The sequence below is a fragment of the Stenella coeruleoalba genome (assembly GCF_951394435.1).
Source record: "Stenella coeruleoalba genome assembly, chromosome: 8".
NCBI lineage: Eukaryota > Metazoa > Chordata > Mammalia > Artiodactyla > Delphinidae > Stenella > Stenella coeruleoalba.
In genome coordinates this window covers 17,542,507-17,560,529 of record NC_137154.1, presented here as the reverse complement: position 1 = coordinate 17,560,529, position 18,023 = coordinate 17,542,507, and the positions used below count along the sequence as shown (strand labels likewise).

General features: G+C 38.3%; 1 pseudogene across 1 annotated transcript in view; it reads right to left on the bottom strand.

The window, feature by feature from the left end:
- Positions 1-18,023, bottom strand: part of LOC307190369 (small ribosomal subunit protein uS17-like) — a 792,466-nt pseudogene that overhangs the window by 102,512 nt on the left and 671,931 nt on the right. Inside the window, exon 7 of the transcript XR_013831759.1 lies at positions 16,431-16,560. The product of XR_013831759.1 is annotated as a small ribosomal subunit protein uS17-like (transcript). The remainder of the gene's footprint in view (positions 1-16,430; positions 16,561-18,023) is intronic.

Here is an 18,023-nt window from a genome sequence, read left to right as displayed (position 1 = left end):
TGATGCAAAATGGAGCAAAAAAGTCTAGCTCAGATTGACTGCAAAGCCTTCAATTCTCTTCACTCTCAGAGTTACCCTCATATTCTAGGTTTTGCTAAACTTAGATGTCTATACACTTGCAACCAGATCATACTCCATTTTTTTTTTAACAATAAGACTGACCTGGTAGGGCTTTAAGAGACATTAACCACTTGGTAATACCTGTCAAATGCATTCTTTAGAAATATGTGGATGTTACAAGGAGGGCAGCAGAGGTGGTGAAGGGTCAAAATGCCAGGGTCATGAGTCACTTGATCTCTCCTTAATTACCTACCCTCATTTTTAAAATAAAAATACTAATAAAACTTTACTTGGTTTTTGCGAGACTTAGATAAGATAATGTATATGAACTATACTTAAAACTGTCTCTGAAATATTTATCCAAGTATTTCCAAGGCTGAGAATTGGCAGTATTTGTTAAGTTATCTCACAGAGAAATGTAAGGAGAGTTTCACACAATGCTTGCAGCTCATCCCCTTCAGAAACAACCAGATGGCCATTCTAGCTTTGGGGAAGGTGTTTTTTGGCCATGTTTGTTTATTTTCCCTGTGCAGACATTAGGAAGCAATAACAACCCAATCATAACTTTTTTTTTTTCTAATGGAATCCAAGGATAATTTTTTTCCTCTTTTTTTTTTTATAGATAATTAGAAAGCACTGTGTTTCTTAAACATATGAAAGATTACACATTCAGTTTCCTTTCCATTTGGCTGGGGTCATATGACTAATTCTGGCCAATGAACTGTGAGTGGAATTAGCATGTGTCACTTTCATGTTGAGGCAGTGAAAAGCCCCTGTGCAATAGTCCAATATCTCTTCCCATTCTGAGGCAAACCTGGATGGCTAAGTTCACTGCATAAGTGGTTCTTCCTCAGGCATTGCCAGCCGAATTTGTGTGAATGAGAAATAGACTTTATTTGTTATGCCACTAAAATTTTGAGGGTTATTTGTAGACTCAGCATAAGCCTACTCCATCCTTACAAATACACGTTTTGTAAACAAAAAAGTTTTAGTAGAGTATTCACAGATATTACAGGCTCTCTAAGGAATCTGTCCCTAGTAAATGACACATGATTTTGACCTAATTTATTTAAGACTAGTAGAAAATAGTCACAATTTGTTAATGCAGTTATTTTCCCAATGAGAAAGAAAAGATGAACTTGGTGATATCAGGATTAGTCAGCCTCCACATTAGAGAGTGAATCTTTTAAGAGCAACTGTTAAATACCACTACAAACACATTAGCTATAACAAAATGCAATAAAATGCAAAGAAAATAACATTTGTTACCATAATTACAAGACCCTGCCCACGTTCTGTTAAAAACGTTGGAGAGGTTGAGGCTTTACCTTGCTTGCAAGCTAAAAAGTTGGCCTGCCACAATTCCATGGAGGGTAGCAGAAGACATGAGCCTTCTGGATCAGAGAGAAAATACTTTATCAGTTGCAGCCACAGCAGTTTCTAGAGTATCAGCAGTATCGTGCTGGTTCTCAGAGTCCCACAACCCACAGAACAGCACAAAAAAGGCTATGTGACATCTACATATGCAGTATGTGTTTACAGGAGAGGAATTCCAGCTTGGAGAATCCGAATCTTTGATTACAGGCAATGAGGCTACTTGATCTTTGCCCAGGATGGAGACGCCATATTAATTATACTGTACAGCAAACAAATCTGCACTTTTCTCTAGAGGAAGCCATTATCATTGTCTTCCAAGGCTTTCACTCTACCAGTATCCTCGAAAAGATAGTATAGGACAAAAGGATTCAGTGTTTCTGCGTGTAAGACATGCAGAAATGCGAAGGACACATGGAGAATTACCTCCCCAGGAGATCTACCCCTCATTACTACAAGGTCAGTAGAGTCTGACCTTGGTTTCTAGAACATGTTCTCATGAATATGATAGTCCATCAGCCACTCTGATTAATCCAACAAGCTAGTCTAGAAATAAATCAGTTCAAATTTTCTTTTTCATATATAATAGCATTGAATAAAGACCTCTAACAATAGGGCTCCAAGTAGCAGGATGAGGTCCACCTACAAAGTTGACCACAACCATGCTTGGGGTCCTGGACTCAACAAGTTGAACAAATCCCAAAGTTATCAGGGTCTAACTTAGAAAGTCAGGTGGCTTTCTCCTTAAAAGTCTCTATTGATTTTTCCATTTGGTCCATGGGCATTAATCCAGGTACAGAAGAATGTCTTAGTGATTATATTAAACTGGCTTGCAAGGAGGAAATCTAGGATAACTAGATCATCCATAACAATCCTGGCCAGAGAACAGAGTCTGACCTGCATGCATTTCAGGGACAAATTGTGACAGCATGACTCCTATCATCAAGACAACTGCCTGCAGGGTATACAAAAATAAAAAGTTGGTTTTCCTTCTAAGAAGGTCCCCTAGTAAATAGGGAGGGTCTTCCTTTAAAGAGATCTCTGCAGTCATCTGAGGATTCCATGACCTCCTAGTACTGTTTCCTTAAATAGCTGAAGGTTTTTTGACCCCTAAAGTGCAGTCGCCATGTTCTCAGGAAGAAGGCAAGCTGATGTCTGACTTCCACAAAAACTGCATTCTCAAGGGTATACATGGTGCCTCTGGAAAGTGTTTTACACCATTGATTCCCTCTCCCCCGTTGCTATCTATATGAGTTGGAGGGCACAGGTTGACAGTGCCTCCAATGTACACTTCAAGCTGATTGGTGGTCACAGGGTACCTAGTTCAGCTTGAATAATTGAGTCTCATTTTTCTTTTTGAGGGAATTATTTGAAGCAGTTTAACCTGTTCCGTTTGTTCACACCAGCACCTGGTGGCATTCATCTGTGCTCCACATACAGACTAGATGTCAATTACAGGAATGGGTATGGGTAGATAATTGGAAGTTTTGATAGATATTTTGTATGGGGGAGGTATACATCTTGTGTGAGGGGATTATCTGCACCCAAATATCCAGCTAAAGACATTGTGCCTATAATGTATGTCCTTACAGATTCAAAGTTCATATTGGGTCATTTTAGAATAGAGACTACCATCAAATTTGCTAACTCAGGAACTATTTCATAAAACTACCTAATAGCCTTTCAGATGATTTTGCTGGGGATGCTGCCACTGATAATGAGGATAATCATAACAGTGATGACAACAACAATAACTAAAATTTATTTAATGTTTTTATATGCCTGGCACGTTGTCAGATATTTTTTGTAAAGTTTCAATAACCCTTATTACATGCACTTTGCCCTACTCTTTCGTTTGTCTCCAGAGGGCGGGTTAAGATTAACAAGAGAATATACTGAGGCTAGAACTTTAACATGATGAAGAATTTTCTACCTTGTTATTTGCCCTTCTCCTGGCCTTCCTGATAGCCCAGGTTTCCCATGTTGCCCGAATCTCTATTATAAATGAGGTTCAAGCTTATCTCTCAATTAGGAATTGGATTAGTCTGGGAAGTCTCAGGAGAAAGGGCTAATAATAAAATGTGTGGTTAAGTTTTAGGTCAGAGACATAATATCCATGTTTTGGATTGTGCGTGATTTAGCTACATTCAGCAGGGTGAGGGATTCCTAATAGGTTTCAGAATTCTAGCCTAGATTTTTCTGACTGCTGAACAGTCCCTTTACCTTGGTTTTCTATCTCAACACTATAGAGCTTAAATGATTTAGAATGAGCACACTGATAATTACTGGTAGCATCTAGAACTATATCTTATCTCTATCCCCTATCTCGAGTCCATGGATTATCACATTCTGCCGTTTGGGCTTAAATAAACATCTCACATTATCGGACAGAAATTCAGTTTGTTAGATGTATAGTTCAGACTTCATCCCCCTTCCTTTTTTTCCCAAATTGTTATAGGCTAAGGTCAAAGCGTTTAAATGTTCCCAATGGAGTATAAAATATGCATTAAATTTTTAAGACATTCCAAACATTTGCCTCTATGGTTTGTGACCAATGTATGCATTAATTTGCTCTTCGGTCTTAGCTTTTGCCATGAAAGTCTTAGGTCAGGTAAACACTGATGTGTTCAATTTTTCTTCCATTCACTTAGCAAACAATCACTCCCGAAAGCCCCAGGAAATGAATACCAGGAGAATACACAACAGACAAGGATGATGTCAATAAACAGGCAGAATTGTTCATTTTCAGATGGGATTTGCTTTGCTCAACTTCCTTTTATCGTTGCAGAGCAACCTAGTGTGATGGTAATGGCAGAAGTGTATAGACCTTTAACTGGATTGGGCCATTGTGGATCTTAGAGCTGCCAAAGCAGATTGAAAACGTTGGGTTCTTTGTCTTCACCAAAATAAAAATGTAGTTCAAAAGAAAAATGGAGTTGCTTGAAGTTGGCTATTAGCCCATCTAGATTCCCTTTCAACAGCAGGGCTCAGCTTGTTGCTTGTAACACCATCTCATGGTCTCTTCTCAAAGGTGGTCTTTCCTGGCCATTTAAAAAAGTGGCAAAGCTTATAAATGCAAGAAAAGTAACTCAGCCCAAACGCTTCTGATTAACCCTTGCTGTCTCAATTTTCTCATCTACAAATGCAAGAAACAGGTATCCGTTGGAACCATCACATCGTATTGTTGTGAGAATTAAATGAGATAATGTTTGTGAGGGTGCTCTGCAAATTGGAAATCTCTTCATGGAAGTACGATTATTATATTGTTCACTGTCATTCAATCAAACTCTCCAAATATCTTCAAAGTTTGAAGGAAAGTTTGAAACATTTCCCCTATTTTTAAATCCCCTTAGATTTTTTTCTCCTTTTAATTTCACTTGGGGTGTGAAACTGCTCAACTACTGTCCTGGTAGCTATTGAAGTTGAAATTTCAACACAGACATTAGCAAAACTTCATGGACAACATTATGTGAAATTCTATATCCTTGGAATTTTCATTCCATTCCGCATTGAGAAAGACCTGAAAACATGAAATTATTCTCTGAAAATGGAAAAATTAGTGAAGATTCCTCACTCTCTCTCTGTATGCTGCAAACTTTTTAAAATAGTGAATTGAAAAATACAGATGATTGCTCTGTCCAGCTAAGCCACGTTTTGGCAGGTGTTAAATCTTGACATTGTGCTGACTGGAACTAAACCATAGACCATAATCTATATAAGAGTATGTGTGTGTGTGCCTGTGCATGTGTGTATATGCATGTGTGTTTGTGAGAGAGAGAGAGAAGAAGTAAACATCTTGGGTAATTTGATACAGCACATAAAACTGATACATATTTACTGAACCTGAAATGGAATGGGTACAGAGAATGCAGAAGTAAATAAGAAATCATCCTGGCCCATAAACAGCTTTTCACCTAGAGGGCAAATAGAGAATGCCAGTGACATTTTCAGTTATTTTATTTTATTTTATTTTTAAAATTTTTATTGGGGTATAGTTGATTTACAATGTTGTGTTAGTTTCAGGTGTACAGCAAAGTGAATCTGTTATACATATACATATCTCCACACTCTTTTTTAGATTCTTTTCCCATATAGGCCATTGCAGAATATTGAGTAGAGTTCCCTGTGCTATACAGTAGGCCCTTATTAGTTATCTATCTTTTAAATAGTAGTGTGTATGTATCAATTCCAATCTTCCAATTTATCCCTCCCCCCCATTACCCCCAAATAACCAGAAGTTTATTTTCTACATCTGTAACTCTATTTCTGTTTTGTAGATACGTTCATTTTTTAGAATCCACATATAAGTGATATCATATCACTTCCTTCTCTGACTTACTTCACTCAGTATGACATTCTCTAGGTCTATCCATGTTGTTGAAAATAGCTTTATTTTGTTCTCTTTTTTTTTGGTACTGGCACAAAAACAGAAATATAGATCAATGGAACAGGACAAAAAGTCCAGAGATAAATCCACGCACCTATGGTCACCTAATCTATGACAAAGGAGGCAAGAACATACAATGGAGAAAAGACAGTCTCTTCAATAAGTGGTGCTGGGAAAACTGGACAGCTACATGTAAAAGAATGAAATTAGAGCACTCCCTAATATAAACTGAAAATGGGTAAAAGATCTACATTTAAGACCAGATATTACAAAACCCTTAGAGGAAAACATAGGCAGACCAATTTTTCAGTTATTTTAAATAAGATAGTTGGATCATGTGATATTTAAAGCTGCCTCAAATACCAAAATGGTGTGATTGTACTTAATTTTTACATTTACATTTTCTTATTAGAAGAAATTTAATACCTTGGCTTTAGCAGGCTTCAACATCAAGGAAGGGAAGGTTTGCATGAAGAAAATGGGGCATCTTTTGCTTCCCTGGAAGGATCAGACTAACCAAAACAAAACTTCAGCTCTTCAGGGCTGGAATCTATCTTTTTATAATCATTAGAAGCAAGGAATATAAAAAGTTTTAGTGGAAAAAAACTGGTGGATATCATTTTTATTCTTTCTTCTTTTGGTCATTTGTTCACTGTTCATTCCCAGGCCCAAAATTAGATCTAAATCCAGGTGGACATCCCAAGACACTGTGGTAGACAGGTGATTCTGTTCAATGGCTGTCCATCAGAAAACATCAGCACTTTAGAAAAAATATAGCTTTCCCTGCCCTATCCCAGATCTACTCAAATAGAATCTCAAAAGGCAAGACCCAATCATCTGTAATTTTTGAAGCTCCCAAGTTCTTTCTAATCTATCCAACTTGGACAAAATTTGGAGCATCCCTGAGTTAGAGTATGTTGCTTATGACATCACTTGTTCTCCTGTTTTCAGACTAATTAGTTTCATTTCATTCCACATCCAAAATTGTTCATTTTTTCCCCCTGCCTCCAATGATACTTATTTATTTATAACATCTTTATTGGAGTATAATTGCTTTACAATGGTGTGTTAGTTTCTGCTGTATAACAAAGTGAATCAGCTATACGTATACATATATCCCCATATCCCCTCCCTCTTGTGTCTCCCTCCCACCCTCCCTATCCCACCCCTCTAGGTGGTCACAAAGCGCCGAGCTGATCTCCCTGTGCTATGTGGCTGCTGCCCACTAGCTATCGGTTTTACATTTGGTAGTGTAATTGAGTTATTTGTAGTGAGGTGGATGGACCTAGAGTCTGCATACAGCGTGAAGTAAGTCAGAAAGAGAAAAACAAATACTGTATGCTAACATATATATATGGAATCTAAGAAAAAAAAAAAGGTTATGAACATCTTTTAATTTTCCTTCTTTTTCAGCCCTGAAATTACTCACCTAACTCTGAACTGTAATTGTTTAATAACTGACAAATTTAACCTGTTTCCCCCTTCTCCAAAGACTACTTATTTTCCAATATATAACCCATTTTAAAGTAGGTTGACTGTAGTCAAATTAAGGATACAGATGTCTGAGTTCTGCCACCCATTTCTTGGTATCCTGTAGTTACAGTTGGAAAACTAGCAAGCCAGACTATTTTAATATCTTCTTAACTGCTCCCATCTGATCAGTCTTTCCTTTGGATCAAACATTCTTGATGGTTTCTGAGAATTCAGTCATATATTATATCATAAAATTCCACATTTCCAAGCATATTTAACATTAAACCTCAAATCTCTCCAAATCTGATGCTCCAGTCATAAGATGACTCATTCTTCCTGGAACATATTCTGTATGCCCTGAGTACCAAATCACACTCTAGGGCAAAGGTTATGTCTCCCTCGTGCATTTTCATATTTTTATATAGCATGTAAAGCGCTGCATCTAGCCAGATCTTACTAAATGAATGCTGCATTATTGCTTATCATCATCAAGTCTATACTCTTAATCTATACATTCCATTATTAAACACATGCTGATTGAATATCTACTGTATGCTAGAACTATTTCTAGGTACCAGAGACAAAGAAATTGTCCCCTAGAAATGTAAATTATTTGTTACAAGTTGGATCAAGCAAGAAAATGTGGAGTGTGCACTGCTGTCTCAGTTAGTGCAATTCTATCGCCTCTATTGGAAAAACAGTCTGAAGTTCTCCCTAATGATGTCCCTAGTGATGTGTAAATTTTACTTTCTTTATTTAAAAGGGCAGGGTTTTTAAATTTTTAATGGCTGAAATAGTAGCTACAATTTTTGTGCACCTCTTATGTATTAAAAACATTATATTAGATACACTCTGTAGAGGTAAAACTTACCCTCATGAAGGTGAAATAGAAAGACCCAATAACTTAAAATTCTGAATCTAAGATCTGAACCCTGCCCTGACTGCTCCATGTCTGATTCCCTCACACAGGCTGCTTTTCAACAGATGTGCTCAGAAGTGGCCCCACATGAGTTCTGATTCCAGAACGCTCTGCTAGCGTTCCATCTACCTTCCTGTTCCCCTTAGCCTGGCACCACAAGAGACCTTGAGGAAGGTTAGCAGTTTGCAGGGATTCCTCTTTCATAGTGAGAAACTTGCTGTGAAATCTATCACAGCAGCTGAAAGATACAAGTAAATGTTTTCCAAATAAAAATCCCTCAGTGAGTCAAAGAAAGAAAAGGTGTAATTTTCCTTTGGTAAATGCAACATGCGCATGTTATTTGAAAGAGCTGGTTCAAGTGGAAATGAATGACTGCCCCAGGGTCACAATCTGACAGTAAGTGCTTGCTGCGTACATGTGTGGAAGAGGGAATGGGGACAGATATTGTAAATGAGCAGAACAATTTCTTTGCCTCATCAGTTCATGAATATTTGAACGGAGAGGGTGTGATTTGGAGAGTTCCTTCATGGCTTTGCTTTTTTATTTTCTCTGCAGTATCCCTCTCATTCAGCGAGGATCTATCATATACCTACTACAGTCCAGACATATTTCTAGGCACTGTGACCATAGAGTTCAATATGACACATTCCTCTGCTTCAAGGAACACTCTTCTCTGTGTTATTCCCCAAATTATCATACAACCTTATTAGACAAAGGAGGGCAGGTGTCCTTGCTTATACAAAGTGAGGGTGAAGAAATAAAGACAGCTCAGCACGTCCCCACCGCCACTCTCTAGGACTATACTCTGTGCTGCATGCATAGACAATTGTGAACTTTTGGAGAGAAACGCTGAGCTGGATCTTCATATACTTTTCTAACTTACTTGCTATGTTATCTGATTCAATGAACATTTTTTTTGGCATCTATATGAGATGTAAAATTCTCCATTCTGGTGCTTTTTCAACCAAAGTCTTTTATTCTCCTGCATCACAGGCTGTCTTTTGCTAAATGAGAACACTTATGTACCTCAGCTAAAAAATATTTGCTGAAAAATACATTCAAAAGCTTTACATCGTTAATGATGCTGGTTAGCAAGGACTCTTTACAGATACCAAGTGTGGTTGTTACTGCTCTCCTTAACCTACATTCTACAGTCTTTATTAGAGACAGTGAATTACATGGGGAACAGAAATCTAAACTGTTTATTCAAAGCTGCCAAGAAGTCAATCAAGGTCACGCGTTTCAAGTTCTGTGAGTTGGAGCTGGTGACAAACTGGTTCTATTTAGCTGGAGAAGGCGGGGGTGTCTATTTAAAGGAACTAAGGGAACAGGGGCCAACAACTCATCAACGTCCAAAAAAGAGAGAAGAAGATTAACGCAGGAGTTGAAGAAAGATTGATGTAGGAAAATCCCACTTGTTGAAGCCTGTGTAAAGAGCCAACATCATTTACTGATAGACAGGAGTCTGGAAATTCAGAGCAAAATGAGCTAGAGAAAATAGAATGAAGGGGCAATCATTTCCAGTGAAATGTGTACATGAGAGAGAGGGGACACCTTCTCAGTTCAAAACTCTGGGTGATGGTAAATTCTCAGCGAGGTGGATATGTGATACACAATAGTCTTTAATACATGGAGACTTCTTCATTTTCATCAGAGGGCTGAGAAACTTGTAATTTCTAAGAACACAGTGTGATACCAACAGGCAAACTAGAACCTTGGAAGGAAAAATCCAAATCTACTTTCCTTCACTTGTCTATTTACTAAATATGATGCTGGCTAAAGAGTATGCTTTTTTTCTTCCTTTATTTTAAAGAAAAGTTATAAATTTGGGGGGGTTTTGGAGGAAATATGCTCTTTGTAGCATATTCTACTGTGTAAAAATCAGCTGATGACTAGGAAGAATGGCAATGATGATAAGGTCCCAGACCTCATGTGGAAGAGTAGCAGATTACAGAGCTCCAAATCAGTCTGAAGTCTCAGAGCTGAAGATTACTGTGAGAATAGTTATTCCATTGTATTCCTTGATTTCTGGGATGATACCCATTTATAGCCCAGTTCCAGAAAAGGGAGACTTATGGTAGGAATACAGAAGAGACTCTATAATAATCAAAGTGAAAGAACTGCAGCTCACCTTTGCCTCCTAAGGATGGGAACAGGAGCTATAGCAATTGCAAAGATTCTCTGTATGTGCATTATTACTCCCTTTTTTCCAACTTCCTTGACTAACTCACTGTTTTTTCTCCCTCAAAACCTAAACCTGAGACAACTCCTCCTCCTCAAAAGAGTAGTGGGTAGAGGTAACTTGCAATCCATTCAGTTCCAAACAGTTACTAAAATGTCAGTCATTGCACAACTATTGCAGTAAATCATTGAGTTGAATTTAAATTTTTCTGAAACTGGACATTATGAGTAGAGAATTCCAACAAGGTAGGCAACTGAAGGCAACTGAACAGTAGTAGTGTCAGTAGGCAACTGAAGGCAACTGAACAGTAGTAGTGTCAGTAAGAGATATAGCATTGTACACACTCAGATTTGAATTGATACGGGGTATTTGACAATCTGGAAATGGTGGGTAACAGGTAGGTAAATATGAACTTCAAGTTCTTTGAAACTGTTCTCCAAAATTCAGAAACAAATCAGTGGCTAGGAAGTCCTAAGAGGAAGACAGTGTTGGTCAGTAGCTTGATTGAAACTGGTGCAAAAGGAGGAAATGTAAAATCGTGATGAAGGTGTCCCCACAATCAGAGATATACAGTGAGATGCGTGCTGTAGATGGGTAAGGTACAAAGTAACACTATCCTGGGAATTTCATAATCCCTTGGGCTACCTGAGTCTGTTCGTGGCTCAAGTACAACCACAATAGATAGTGATCTTATACAGAGTTTCATTCTTTATATGGGGACAAAAGAAATCCCTGATCACTCTGGCCAATATCTCAAATGGGTTGTGGAGGCCACAACAGTTTAACTGCAGATCTGGAATCTTATTGGTTTATTCAGCTAGGCCATACAGTCATGTGGACAAGTCATGTGGTACCCAAAACCAGCAGCTTGACCATCACTTTTGGGCTTGTTAGAAATGAAAATTATGAACCCTGCCCCAATTTAGTGAATCAGAATGCCTGGCTAGGGGAGGGGAGAGATATCAGAATTTTTAAATAATCTAAAGTTTGAAATGCATTGGTATGAAGACAGTTTTCCCAGCATGCCTCTCTTCATTCAACAAGTATTTACTTTGTGCTACACACTTTTCTAAATATTGGACCTTCAGTGATGAACAAGGCAGAGCAAATTTTAGCAGTGAAGAAAAATATTAAACAATAATTTCTTCAGTTAATGATTTCAGTACAGTTGTGGTCAATGTGTTAAAAATAGACACAGGAAAATTCTGAGGTATTTTGAAAACATATGATGGAGAAACTAATGATGTCTTTGGTATATATTGGCACTGTGATGATACATATTGAAAACAACAGAATGTGACATCAAAGCCATAAAAAATATTTTATCTGATGCTGGTGTAACCCAGGGGATCGCCTTTCATAGATGACAGACCCAAGAAGAGGAGGCCTGTGTGGAATATGGTACCACTGGCTTCCAGATATTTCTTACATTTAGGCTCCCCTCTCCTTTTAAATAGAATTAAGTGACTCAATAAAACCAATATCAGAATCAATTCTATCTCAGTCTTCAAGGGATGATTTAACTCCTGAATGTTCAGTGCGATGGTTCTTAAATTGATTTGGCACTTGCTAATCACAGCAGAAATATCAGGATGCTGAGGCTTGAAGGTTAGGGCATATACAAAGGCACAATGGGAATAAAAGATTGAGTCCATCATTGAACAAGATACAGTTCCTGCTTCTGTGGTCCCCACTGAATACTTCACAATTCTATCCTGTTAATGTAAAGGAACTATTTAGATGAGATAGATAAGGGACAATGAACTGAAATAAATTGAAATGTACTTGCCAAGTACATTTTTATAGCTTTCATTCTTTTTTAGTCTATGAACCTTTCAGTTTTTCAATTGAAATTGAGAGAAGAATAATCTATCTTTGCATTCTGATATTAACCCTCTTATTTTGGGGCAGGAAGAGGGGATGTGATTTCCTCAGTGCTGAAACCTCCTATTCCTCTAGTTACCAAGAAGTTTTTTCTCTTCCATCATTCTCTTCTGTTTAAGTCAATACTTCATTCTCTGTCGGTTGTTGTGTTCTATTTGATTCAACACTTCATAGTACCAGTAAGATGTCAACTGTGTCATACAGTGCCCGACCCATATTTGATTCTTGATAAAGTTTTATTTGACAGATAAATGAATGAATAAGTGTGGGTTGCTTTAACCACTATCTATAAGCCTTCTAGAAAAAGCTGGAGCACTGCAGAAGAACAGTTTATAAGGCTGTACTCAAACCTGGATTATGAGATGGGATGGTGATGAATCCAAGGGACTTGATACCTTTCATTAGCATTATATTGTCCCTATGCCATCTCGTTTCTCCTAATAGCAGTTAAACAATTGTAATTTCTTTTTAATATGATGAATCTGTTTCCTCCACCAAAATATCGACTCCATGACAATAGAGATGATTTGTTTTATAATCTTTTTCACAAATGCAGCAACTCCTACAATAATACTCTGAACTTAAAAAATGCTCAAGTAAATATTAGTTGAATGATGTCTCATTTTGAAGGTGACCCTGAGGCAAGGATTTAAGCACAAGTATTTTTTTGGGGGAGCTGAAGGAAACATCTGTGGAGGAGTAAGGAATTGGAAAAGGGAATAAAACACAGTTAATAGAGGGTATCCAGTTAATAGAGGATATCAGGAGTCTCAGCTAGCCCCCACTGGGAATCAACTCACTTTGTTTCATTGAGGCTAGATAGGGGTGGAGGCTCAGCTCCCGACTGCACCCCTCTGACACAGGTGAGGAGCTGTGTATGGCTAGAAGTCGAGTGTTAAGTAGCTCTGCCTCCCACTGTCTTGGTCACTCTCATTGGTGCCAGGTGGGTTTGTGGAGTTTTGGCTCCCCACCAGCTCCCAGTGACACCAGGGGTGGAGCAAAGTAGGATGCTGATTTCCTCTGACTTTCACCACTTAGTGGAGTCTAATTCCTACCAGATGGAGGTGGAGACTCAGCTAGCCACTGGAAGGCCCCTATGGGGCGTTCCCAGGACAGATTCCCCCATGTTCTCAGCCTGCCTCTTGCCTATAGAAAAACTTTAGCCAAAGAATAAATTTAATCAGAGCAGTGAGAAAATGCAGAAGCAAAGGAAAGCAGTCAAACAAGACAAAATTATAGTTTAGCCATTAAACAAAGTCAAGGACCTTTAGTTCCTTCTCAAGGGCTATAGATAATATTCTGAGCCATATCCTTTGAGCTGGTTTGCAGATACTGAAGCCCTCACCAGGTGAAGAAAGTTAACTACATGATGACTAGACTGGAGCTATGATATAAGCTGCTCCAGCTTGAACACTTCCAAGAGCTGGCCTCAAGGAAATGGAACAAACTAACCCTGGAACTGAAGATTTTTTTTAAATTAATTAATTAATTAATTTTTGGATGCGTTGGGCCTTGGTTGCTGCATGCAGGCTTTCTCTAGTTGCAGCGAGCAGGGGCTACTCTTCATTGAAGTGCGTGGGCTTCTCACTGCAGTGGCTTCTCTTGTTGTGGAGCCTAGGCTCAAGGTGTGCGGGCTTCATAGTTGTGGCGCTCGGGCTCAGTAGTTGTGGCTCGTGGGCTCTAGAGCACAGTCTCAGTAGTTGTGGCACACTGGCTTAGTTGCTCCGCGGCATGTGGGACCTTCCCAGACCAGGGCTCAAACCTGTGTCCCCTGAATTGGCAGGCGACTTCTTAACCACTGCACCACCAGGGAAGCCCCTGGAACTGAAGATTAACTACTTCATACAATCAAGATGACACTGATCAGACTGCTATATGACCAATTTCAAGTTGATTTTTGGAGCTGACTGTGCTGTTTTGCATGTAGCCCCCTCCCTTCAGCTATACACCCCTGAAAATCCCCTTTAAAAGCTCTTGCCCTTGATCGGCAGTGGGGAGTTGGTTCTTTAGGACATGAGTCCACCTTCTCCCCAGGTTGCTGGCCTCTGCCATAAAGCAACTTTCCTTTCCTAGAAACACTTGTCTATTGAATATTGGCTTTCAAGTGATGAGCAGCCTAACGTGAGTTCAGTAACAAATCCTGCTGACACTATCCACAGCCTACTTCTGCTGAATGGGGGATGGAAGAGCAACTCCCAGCTCAGACCCACATACACTACCTTGGCCGGCTGGAGAAACTGGGTGCCTCCTGCTTGCATTGAGCTGGGATGAAAGATTAGCAAGTTGCTAGGCACTCTCCTCACAGGGTGGGGTAATCCTAGCACCTTGTCTGCTTCTGTGGGTTGGTGGGGTGGGTAGAACTCAGACAACTCAATCAACCCTCCTGAAACCATGGGGAAGGAGGTAATAGCTTTTCTGTGAGTGTTTGGCTTAAGTAGGATCGGTAGTGCTAAAAAGGTTTTTTGCTCTCTTAGACCATGATTTCCCCAGTCATTTGACTAGGGATAACAGAGTTTCTCATATCTTCTTTTAATCTGTTGAATGTTCAGGATTGAGAGCTTCTGTAATGCCCTTTCTGGAATATATGGGAGCCAATGAGCAAACAGGGAACTCATTTTCATTTCCCTAATTCTCTAGGCAACCCACCTGATTTTCACCTTTTTACATTCCTGTGCTTGCTTGTTGTGATGTATCCAGACGTTTTTAGCTTTAAAGAGGAGAATCCAGAAGGAATGGGCTACTTCATTTTGGCCAGAACCAGAAATCCTCTCAAATTAAAGCCCTAATGCTTCTGGAAATCTTCAAGTGTATGTTCTGATGAGTTTAACACGTATTCTATTTATGTTATTCATTTTCCTCCAGAGTTAGGTGAGAAAAAAAGCTTCTATTTCACTTTCAGTGGTGCCACTAGTGGATGTTATTATACATGTTTCACTTACAATCTTCCTACCAGGAAATTTTTTATGAGGGAAGATAAACAAAAGATATTACAGCATGTTTCACATGGTAAGTTTTTTAAACTGTCCTTAGTATTTTTTCTCAGTCGCTAGATTCAGGGTACCCATAAGTGCCATGTACTATATTTTTCTGGCTCGTTTATTGAGAAATTAATTTCACACTCAAAATCCAAAATCATTTTCTATTCCCAGCTGCAGTGACATAAAAAGTTTGCCTTAAATATGACTTCATAGATGTATTTATATTTAATCAAGCCTCTTTACTGACACTCCTGGCTACAGCTGCTGATTCTGCTGCTGACAAGGGCAAGGAAGGACTTTGAGTAAAATGTCATGGGATCTAGTTAGTTCAAGGCAGAAGCTTTTCCTTTGAACATCACACAGGGGTCATACAATGTAATCTATTTATACTACCATAGTTTCCAATAATATGGTTTGCAAAACAGAAATCCAACAATGAGGAAGTATTAGAAACAACAAAAACAACCAACAAGATTGAAGAAAATGTATCCAGATTATTCTACTCCTGAACTTCTAAAAATAGTCTTGTGAGTAAATAAAACATTCATTCAGCTCAGTGAGCACTCAGTTTGCCTGGGTTCAAATCCTCACTTTCCGACTTATTGCATATGTGAATTTTGGAAAATTATTAACAAATTAACATCTGTGACTCATCTTCCTTATCTGTAAAATGGTCATAATAATAGTACCAACTTCAGTGATGGATATAAAATTAAAAGAAATAATAAATGTGAAACACAAAGAACAGTGCTTGGCATGACATAAGTGCTCAACAAATGATAGTTATTATTCAGTAATCATTGGGGCAATCGGTTACTAAAGTTTTGTCAACTTAAAAAAAAAAGGTTTAAATCTATCAACATTTATAGATTTATCTGGGACATCAAAGATACATAAACATAGCATCTGACATCAAAGAAATTATCATCTGCTAGAAATAAAGGAGAGAGAAATTATGCTGTTGATTAATAGTGTGGAGTGAACACTATACGCCAGTTAATAACAGTCATTATTGTCCCCAGTTTGCAATGAGGGTCAGAAAAGTGGAGGAATGTGGTCAAGGTGACAGAGTTAAATTTATAGATTCAAGTGCAGGCCTATTTGAAGTCAGAGATTATAGGAAACTCTTATAGCATTAAAGTAATCGATAATCAAAGAAAAATTAAGTGTTACCTTATGGGCTGAAGGTGATCCTGAACACCGTGAGCTAACGTCAGTTATACCTTGTTTATGGCCAGTGACGTGCCTGGAAGATATTCTACGTCCCAGGAAAGGAGGAACCTTATCATCACAGTCTCCTCATCTGTAAAATGAGGTGAAGAGAGAATATATCTCTAACAATCCACAATCTGATGAATGTTTATGCCCTGAAACTTCATTTCTATATTATTAACCACAGTATTGGGCGCTATTTGATAAATTGGAATAAAATGTAGTGGATGGGCTTTGCAGCTGACTGTGAAGGTTGATGTCACAGAGAAATTATTTTCAAAACTTTTATAACATAAAGTAAGAAAGAGCAAGACAGTTATAGATATTAGGGGTTAATTAGGGGAACCAAAAGGGGAGGACAGATATGAAATTCTTGGAGGTGCCACAAGATTCCATGCTCATTTACTGACCGACTAAAACACCATGACTATACCCAACACTTAATGCACGTTATCTTATTTAATCCTTACCAAAGCCCCATGGAGTCGGAATATTTGATCCCCAATTTTATTGAATGATGGATTCTCAGAGAGGTTAAGTAATCACAGCTACAGGGTCACACAGTTACTTTGCAGGGATGCTGGAATTAAAATTCAAGTCGACGTGCAGCAATGTCCATGGTCTTTCTTCTGTTTTATAAAAACTCTCAAAGTTCTCTATGTACACAAGGCACTGTGACTCTCATCTATTTATGTAAATGACAGTATGGGTCATTAATGATGCAATCGGTATTTTAATGTGTATTGACATTAACCTTTCTGAACACTGAAATGAAAGTGCTATTTTCACTCACGGATGGAGCTGGTCCTATTAAACACTGTAACCTCTCATTGTAATTTTCTTAGGAAGTGTTTTCAGGGGATAGAAAGGCAAAGAGACTGACATTTGTGAGTACTTACTCTGAGCCAAGCACTTAACATTTATTAGCTTATTTAAACATTACAATAACTTTGGGGGATAATATTATTTTCCCTTTCTAGTAAATAAAGAAATTGAGGCTCAGAGAGATTAAGTAAAAAGTCACAGGTTCCTGGGATTCAGAAGTCCCTGTTTTGTGGTACTCCACACTGCTTTCCATGGCCAATTTCCAAATCAGGCTCTAGTTTTTCTGTTTCTTTGAACCTTCAGCTGGAATGTTTTCTTTTTTATTTTAGGGCATCTCCAAAAGTTCATAAATATACATTGACATCAGCGATTAAATTATATGTTGTTCAGACAATGATCAAGTCATTTTCAAGGTTCACATCGTGGAAGTCTAACTTACGCTTTTAAAGAGCATAAAAATACATAATTTCAGTAATTCCTGTAGGCCTTCAGTATGCATTTGATTATTGAGTGACTCAGTAATTTTTATTAATGAGTAACAACCAACATTTGCTGAGTACTTATGTCTGACCACCATGTTGAATCAGTCTGACAGCAAATAGTGACAGTTCCTTAATTTTTTCCCTTAAATAAGTTTTTCCCCCTAAGGATATCTACCTTCAGCCATTTAAAATTTCCTTGAGTTGAAGAATACATATCCCTTGACACACATAGCTAAATCTTTGTAAT